Genomic DNA, 9,430 nt, shown 5'->3' with positions numbered 1-9,430 from the left:
GCCCAATTGGCGCCAAAATCTGCCTATATTAAGCCACAGGACATTACTATCATTGCCAAGTATAGGTCTTACTTCGTGTATTCCTGGGTGTGATTTCTGCTTATTGATTCTTGTGTACCGACTTCTGCCTGTTTTCCTGGATTGAACCTTCGCTGCCTGAACTGAACTTTGCCTGGACTTCGACCATTCTCTTGTCTCATCCTGTGTACTTCGATATCGGCTGGCTACCTGCCTCCTCCTTGGTCCACACTCCTACTGCGCCTTCGGGCCCTTACACCCCCAAGGCTGACATGGCCAGTGGGCATCAGTCATTTGTGTCATGAACCCTATCCTTGATTTGGTGCAGCTGGAACAAAATGAGTCTGCGTTCAGTGTGGCAGTGTGGCCGCTTCACTAATTACTGGAGATGACTTTTATGTCTTGGTGGGGGAGTCTAAAGACCTTATCCTGAATCCCTCTTTTGTTGCTGCTGGATTAATATACACTTGCAAACCGGTGAATAATGGGGGGGGGGGGAAATTGGAATTTGTACATCTGTTGAGGAGGTCCCTGCAATTGCACCTTTTCAGGGGCATGTTTTGTTTGGAGATGGAAAGTTGTTGAAGATATATGACCTTGGAACGAAGAAGCTTCTGAGAAAATGTGAAAGTAAGCAGCTTCCCAACTTTATTGTGGGCATACAAATGATTGGGCAGCGTGTGATATTGTCTGATGTGCAGGAGAGTTTCATATGGGTGCGGTACAAGGGCAACGAAAACCAGCTGATGACACATACCCACGCTGGGTGACAACCTCCTGGACTATGACACAGTGGCTGGAGCAGACAAGTTTGGAAATAGCTGCATAGTTCGGTGACCTTCTAATACCAATGATCATGTTGATGAGGATCCTATTGGTAATGAAGCATTATGGGACAGATGTCTTCTGAATGGAGATTCTCAGAAGGCTGAAGTAATTGTAAATGATGGGGAGAGACCGTTCTTTAGGTACAGAAGACAACACTAATCCCAGGAGGCTCAGAATCCCTGGTGGTAGCACTACCCTATCAGGAGGCATTTGTATCCTTGTACCATTCATTACATGAGGATCATGATTTCTTCCAGCATGTGGAAATGCACCTGCGTTCAGAGCATCCTCCAATCTGTGGGCAGAGACCACTTCAGCTTCCACTAATATACTTCCCTGTCAATGTGATGGATGGGGATCTTTGTGAGCAGTTCAATTCAATAGAGCCAAGCTAAACAGAACGGGGGCCAATGGGACTTATCACCGGTGGGGTTGCATCCCTTTAAGACATTTGATCATCATACTCCAGAGATGCTGTCATAACAGCATCTTATCTAGAATTGAAGCATAATAAGTGAGTCATACGTTAGGGACTCAAATGCCATTTGTTTTAAGCAGAAGACCTTTTCTCAGTCGGCCCTCCGGTCATGCAGACGTGTGGTTATTTACCTTACACCTTGAGGCAGACAAAACGTTAATCAATGGCCCCTTTGCTAATGACTTGCCCACCTTCACTCCTCATTCTTGTCCTGCCTCAGAGGTTAAGGACAGTCTTTTATTACTTATTGCTTTATACCTTTTTTTTTTTTTTCTTCCACAGGATAACACCTATGGACATGCAGAGCTGTCTAGGGGCAACATACCAAACTACGGGATCAGTTGTTAAACAGGCCAACGGTGACATGCAGACCGTCACAGGCACACACCTACAGGGTAGCTAAGAGCATACCCGTGTGTCACTGGGTTGTAGTGAGCATTGGACCCGACCGGGCTCGATGAGGTACAGGCGATAAGCAACCTGTTTCTTACTCTCTTAGGAGAAGCAAGCACTCTCAGAACTTCCCTCACTTGCTAAACACCATCCAACCCCTTCTTAAAGCTATCTAATGTATCAGCCTGTACCACTGATTCAGGGAGACAATTCCACATCTTCACAGCTCTCACTGTAAAAAAACCCTTCTGAATATTTAGGCGGAACCTCCTTTCTTCTAATGGGAATGGTGTATAAAGGGTATAAAGTTATACTGCACCAAATGACCTCCACTAAAAACACACGGCTGTCCCCATGTTATACCAAAAACATATTTGACTCTTCCCCTGTAGTGATGTGCTGGTTGACCTCAAACCCAGATGTTGGGGGGTTCAGGTTGAAATTTGGGAGACTGTTGTGGGTTTGAGTTGGGTGCGGGTCAGACTGGGAAGTACTTTACTCCTCTACTTTGTAAAATTCCGTATTCAGAAGTGCGCAGAAGTAGTGTAGAGAGGGATGAAACATTAGTCTGAGTCCAAATAGATCTGCTGGGTACTGTAGGTCTCTCTGAGGGTGGAAGGGTTAAATCAATTTCTTTGACTTGACAAAAATATGACAGAAATGCCCCAATCTCCTTTTCTCGTGTTCACCGTCACCCTTTCTTCTCTCTCCTCCCATGATTCCATTTTCTCTGTTTCCTCTCTCATTCTTTCTCTTCCAACTTCTCTTTCCTTGAATACTCCATAAATCTATAATGAAAAAAAAGATGAGGGGAATGAGCTGTAACTGGGGAATAGTGTGTATAGTAAGGCTAGAGCTTCTCAGGGGAAAGGACGGGAACTATTGGATAGTGTGAATAGTAAATCAAGGTATTATTTGGGTAGAGTTTGTAACTGTGGGATAATGTGTATATGACACAATGTTCTGCAGGGTAGAGACTGTAACAGTGACACAGTGTGTATAGTGGCTTTTTTCTTGTGTGGATACACTGAATTACAGAATCGTTTCACCCCTCTATATTTTGTAGTTGCTCACTATTGTTCCCTAATGTTTTATGTTCTCCGTCTAATTTATCCTTTCAAAATCTATAGACCCATTATTTTCTTAACTGTCACTTTAGCGCCATTTATTGTCCATTTTTACTCCTGAATGTGATTTTATGGAACCTTTGCTCTATCACCATCTTGTGTTCACTCTTTTTCCTGCAGTTTATGGAATGAATTGACGCGCGACACAGTCCGGAACTGATCAGTGCAAGGGAGCCGGTTAGTACTTAAATACTTTGGGGGTTTATGGGGTTTGTTTTGTGATTCCTTTTCAGAATATTTACAGAATATATGCTAATACTTCGATATTTGATCCCAGACAATCTTCCCTGGACGTTTCTCAGTGCGGTGCTTTCAGTAGTAACAGTTTAGTGATAGCTTTAAAATTATTGAAAATGTGTCATTAATATATATATATATATATATATATATGTGTGTGTGTATATATAAAATGATAGAAGGAGTCGCACACCATTCTTCAGTGAATAAAACTGTGGTATTTTATTCTTTAATGCATTTCCAACGTTTCGGCCCCAATTTGGGCCTTTATCAAGGATACAGTGCATATGTTAGTGTGGCTATTTATACACCATTTAAAATTGGCGCCAAGTATGACGTCATAGACAGTGCTAGACATTCCAAAAAGTACATCTCATTGTACAGACTTAAAAATGCAGTACCTAAAATCCACCACAAGATGCCAGTGCTGTGCAAGTGCTTGAAGTGCTCATAACGTGTTACAAAAGTGTCCAATTGACTTATTCTTTTTTCATAAGCCTGCAAAATTTGTACAAAAAAAACAGATAGTTTCACCTTGACAGAATATTGTTAACAATGTTATACTTATACAATCAAGTAATTTCACAATAAAGCTTTTTAAAGCAATCTTTACAAGCAATCTTTACAATGTATTTTTCAAAAAAAAATCAGAGGTCCTGAATAGAAACATGAATAATGAATACAAAGTATCAATAACAATAAATGTGCAGCCTTACAGAGCATTTGTTTTAAGATGGGGTCAGTGACCCCCATTTAAGAGCTGGAGTCAGAAGAAGAAGGCAAGTAATCTAAAAAAGGAAAAATGAAGGCCAATTGAAAATTGCTTAGAATTAGCCATTCTATAACATGCTAAAAGTTAACTTAAAGGTTAAGCACCCCTTTAAGAGCTCTTTTATTGAAATCTTCTTTTCCTTGTACTGTCGGGGAATAAAGCTCCTATTGAATCAAGGGAATCAGTGTCGTTCTCTCTCCGAGCGTTTGCCTGTGGCATTAAGGTGAGATTCCTCCACACTTGCAGTTGCCTCTGTTCCATTCTTCCATGAGGAACATAAAGTATGTCGATCGCTCAAGCAGCGTTCATTTCGATTTTATTTTTTAGTCTATATCTTTTAACAAACTTGGGATTGCACATAAATTATAGTAGATTTGGAAAGCTCAAAAAAACACCTATATATAATTTTGTTATATAAATATTTTTCGTAAAACATTTGTCTTTATCAGGAATAATGTCAGTAAGGAAGGCACGAAGAAAAGAGAAGGGATAAAAGCAGAAAGGCGATAAGAATTGGAGATCAGAAGACACGAGGAAGACATTTCCCTGGGACACTCTCAGGTAAGTAATAGCTCGAAATGGGGAGTCTTCATATGGGCCTTCATATGCCACCATGCTTAGGTAAGAAAGCCCTTGGTACCGTAATAGTATGTGGAAGATAAGATGTTCCCAGGTGGAAGCATACTTAGGTAAACCTATACGTTACGTGCCCGACCACAGAGCCAGCCTATATCAGTGGTACAAGGATATCTAATAGAATAATGAATAAAATTGTATCTGTATTTGTATAGAAGTGGCTCTTTGCTGTGACAGCTTGGTGCCACCAACCAGTGTGTCAATCAATAGGAGCTGCAGCCCACAGAGTGCTGTCCATGGTACTGAATGGAAAAGGCAGTTTAAGCTTCCCTCAATGGCTGCATTAGTGATTGCAGTATATGTACCATAAGTCACATGTTAGATATGTACTTACTATAGCAAATGTGTTTTATCCACAAGGCCCACACAGGAGTTGCATTGTGATTGGCCAACAGGGTTGTTCTTTCTCCTTTATAATAAACACAAGGCATCAGTTGTTACGCAGCACATGAAGCTCATTGTGTGTGGTTTTCTGCCCAACTCCCCGCACCTCTGGCACACAGAACCGGAGAAGATTCTGGTTTGACTAATTGTGTTTGTGCAGTGAATAGAAATACCCGCAGGCACCACTGCCCAATAACTGGGGCTTTTGTCTCGTCCCTGGGAAACCAGTGCAATAGAATGTAATGAGGACGGCGGGGATAGTAGGGGCTGGGATGAGATACACCAGGCACAGGAGAAGGGGAAATGATTTTAATGGAATATAAAAACAAGATATTTCTAACAAAATATCTCATTAGCGCAGGGTCCCACCAGCGCCAACAGTTCAGGTATTAGAGGTGCTGGTCATGTGGCCTTCCATTGTCGGGACGATAAGGAAGTTATAGTTGAACGGGGAAGACTATGGAGTTGTAGCAGGAGGGCCACATAGTAACAGTGGGTAATGAGAGTTGTAGCAGGAGGGACACACACCTGGTAATCAGGATTTAGAAACATCTATTTCAATTATCTACACAGCCTGAAGAGTCACTATGGGGGCTGATTTAAGGCCCACAGCTTGAAGGTTCAGTTGTAGGAACAGGTGGTGATTACTTCTCGGTCCCATGAAATGTCCAATCCTATGACTTTCCTTTTGTGGCCAGTGAGAGTCTTTATTGGCCCCCATAGAGGGTGTGTTCACACTTTGGCCGTGTTTTCTTAGCGCCAGTAGAAAATTCCCACTGGTGGCTGTTATGCAATGAGAGAGGGTATAACGAGATTTGTTTTCCTCCCTGCTGCCTGCTTGTGGGCTGCACCCCACCCTGCTTCTGGTGCTTCTCCCCGCCCTCCTTGTTGCCCTGCTTGTGGGCTGCACTTCTTCCCACCCAGGTGAATCTCCGCAACATCAAGGGCAGGTAAGGGCAGCCCAACATCAGGACATCTTTCTTCCCACTTCAAGAGATCCTCTTATCCCATAATAATTATAAAGATATATTAATTATAATGACCAGAACACGGGTGCCACTAATACACAGCAGCACCCATCTGTCACCTGTAGTAAACAGCTTGGCCCCTCATGGGGGAGACAATCCCAGAGGAGTAAAACCAACTGTGAGCCCTATTCTCTCTCTAAAAAGGAACCCGTCTGCCCCTTTACCCACACAGGGAGGCGCCCGCCCTCCCCTTTACCCACACAGGGAGCCCGTCCCACCCTCCCCTTTACCCACACAGGGAGCCCGCCCACCCTCCCCTTTACCCACACAGGAGAGCCGCCCGCCCTCCCCTTTACCCACACAGGGAGCCGCCGCCCCCCTCCCCATATTTACCACACAGGTAGCCCGCCCGCCCTCCCCTTTACCCCAAACAGGGAGACCGCCGCCCTCCCCTTTACTCAAACAGGGAGACCACCCACCCTGGCCCTTTACCCACACAGGGTAACTTTCTTCTAATGACCACCAAATCCTATAGACTTTCTGCTCTCTTCTCCTTATGATTACATGCTATTATACCCTAGGCCACCACATTATATATTCCAACTACCCCTTTTTATTAGGTTGTTTTCACCCCCTCTCTGTCACTGATCTGGTTTCTAAGGAAAATGGGACCCTAGCAACAACACAGCAGCTTCTAAACTGATTGTTATTGGGGCTATTTGATTCACCCTCCCATCTTCCCCTCCCTGTATATGTTACCTTGGCTTTTTTAAGGAAGGACCAACCTTCATTCCCAGCCCACCAATACCCAGAATAAATACACACACAGCTTCTTTGTGGTTAATCTGTGTAAGTCACAGCTTTATTGATGGAATACATTGGGCTTTTCGATCCTGAGGAAGGCAAAAAAACCTTTGTAAAGCTTGGTCTAATCTGCTTCACAAGAGGGAAAAATTCCTTCCTGACCCCTTAACGGCGATCGGTTCTGCTCCCAGGATCAATGCTCCATATTTAAAGAAGGGAAGCAGGGTGAGGGACACAGAAAGAAATTTGGCAGCATACACATGAGCTCCATTAAGCTTCTAAGTGAACACTGCATTCCTCTTCATTCCATTGGATCCCGGATTTTGCAGTTTGAGGGATGGAATGAAAAGCAATGCAGGGTCTGCCGAGTGGCTTAAGGGTGCTTCTATGTATGAAACCATCTTTTAGATGTAAGGGGGGGCATTGCTGTTGGAATTGTGGTGGAAGGAAGGGAAACAGAAGGGAATATGGCAGCATATACATGAGCGCCATTAAGCTGCTAGATGAACGTTGCATTCCTTTCAATTCCATCCCATGTAGCCTGCAGACCCGGCTTCTACAGCCCAAGGATGGAGTTAAAAGCAATGCAGAATCCACAGAGCGGCTTAAGTGTGCTCCCGTATATAAAACCATATTTTGGATGAAGGGAGGAGCACCGCTGGTGAAGCTGCATCGTAAGGAAGGGAAACAGAAGAGAATATGACAACATACACATAAGTACCTTTAAGCAGGAAGGTGAATGCTGCATTCCTCTGCATTCCGTTAGTCCCCCTGCAGCCTACAGACCCGGCTTTGCAGTCTGCAGAGGGATTGAGTGAAAAGGAATGCAGGGTCTACCGAGTGGCATAAAGGTGCTTGCGTGCGTTAACCATATTCTTGTCCCCAGTATGGTACTGCTTGTCCCTTCTGGCAGCTGTGACTCAGATGTGTGTGTGTATGTAAATATGTATGGGGGTCATGTCAGTGGGATGAAAGTGTGTTCAGTGTGTGTCTGTGTGCGTATGGGGATATGTGTTTGCACGTGTGCCATTACAAAATTTACAGCATCTTTGTGTGTTCCGTGCTGTTCTTCTCGTGGCTGCGACTGCCTCTGCTGCTGTTGACTCAGCTCTATCTTTGGGATCATTTACAGAAGCCTCTATTTTTGGTCTTTTTGCCAATTTGTTGGACTGACTGGCTGGCTCTTTTGCTCCTGTCTCTTTATTTGGCCTTTTAGCTGATGTTTTACTGGGCTTCTTGACTGGCTCCTTGGCTCTTAACTCTTCACGTGGCTTGCCTGGCTGGCTCCTTGGCTCCTGTTCTTCCTCTCTGGATGGTGGGGGGAGGAAATTTGGGAAATACCTCAGGAAAGACTCCTGGCATAAGTTGCTGTAAAAATTCTTTGTTGGCTGATGCCAGGAGTAAAGTTTTCCTGAGGCATTTCTGCACGATCTGACTTGGATGGTCGCTGGGCAACTCCACTAATAAGTTGTATCCAAGGATGTGTTCAGCAGCTTTAAGGCAGCACTGAGCCATTAAAGATGGTAAATAAGTATGAAATTCATACTTCATCATGGTCAGTGCTGCAATGCCCCTAGCAGCTGTAAGAGCATTGGCTACTCTAGTGATGTTGTCATAAAAAAACATCTCCACGGATACACTCATTAAGGTGAAGTGCTCCAGAAAAAAGTCTACGGTGGGTTGGTGCAGGCGACACTCCAGTCGGTACAGCATCATATCCTCCACAAATGCCAAGACTCTTGGTGAGTAAAGAGTTTCACCAAAGACCTCCAGAAACTCTTCTGCATTAGGTGGATTGTCTTCCATGATCTTTATGGCCAGATACAAACTAGTGGCCCCCACTGGTTTCAGGATGCCAGGTTTCAGTTGCCTTCCAGAGATGTACCTTGCCATGTATTTTACAGCAAGGCACAAGGTGGAGAAGTCCAGTGAAAAGTGTCTGTGCACTTTGATTAAAATGGTGATGATTTCCCGCCAATCACTTTCCGCAATGGTGGTCTGCTTCGTGAGAATCCCCGATGTTTGGAATTTCTCTTCTAGGGCTTTATAGAACAGGTAGCTCTCTTCCCCGTAGTCCTCAAAGATGTCCAGTTCTCCATCGATGTTCCTGAGGGTGTTCCATTGGTCTTGTATAGGAACCGGCTCCTCCGCTGCAGGTTGGCAGGTCACGCGCTCATCTCTGTTCTTTTTGGCGCTTCCACGACTCCTCTCCTCTCTCTTGCGCTTTTTTGGGTTTGAAATCCCCATGTTTGTCGCTGTCTCTAGACATGGCAAATGTAGGTAATTAAACAGAAAGTAGTTTTTCTCACAAAGCTAGTAACATCTACTTGCATAAAGTAAGTCTTAGTGAATCAATCACTAGTTAATGAGACAATATCCTCCAAGGTTCTGTTGTATGTGACATCTCCCAATTTTATTTCCAAACTGCTATGTGGTTGTTAGGGCAATTAAGCCCTAGCAACCAGACAGGAGCTTCAACTCTGGGAGTGACCAGACAAAATATTAAAACTTAAGCACCCATAGCATTTTGTATTCACATGCCCCCCTGCAGGTAAGTACAAGTACAAATCACCCTGGTTACTGACTCATCAGAACGTGTACAAAAATCTCAACATATGTGTGATTAAATATTTCTTACACATAGGGGCACATTTACTTAGCTCGAGTGAAGGAATAGAATAAAAATACTTCGAATTTCAAAGTATTTTTTTGGCTACTTTGAGCATCAAATTGGCTACTTCGACCTTCGACTACTACTTTGAATCGAACGATTCTAACTAAAAAT

The 9,430-nt window shown here is 43.8% G+C and overlaps 1 pseudogene; it reads left to right on the top strand.

Moving 5' to 3' along the window:
• The first annotated feature begins 289 nt into the window (after positions 1 to 289).
• LOC121397074 lies at positions 290 to 1,241 on the top strand (annotated as a pseudogene).
• The last annotated feature ends 8,189 nt before the right edge of the window (positions 1,242 to 9,430 follow it).

The sequence above is a fragment of the Xenopus laevis genome, chromosome 8L (assembly GCF_017654675.1).
Source record: "Xenopus laevis strain J_2021 chromosome 8L, Xenopus_laevis_v10.1, whole genome shotgun sequence".
Taxonomy (NCBI): domain Eukaryota; kingdom Metazoa; phylum Chordata; class Amphibia; order Anura; family Pipidae; genus Xenopus; species Xenopus laevis.
This window is presented reverse-complemented; position numbering and strand designations above follow the sequence as displayed.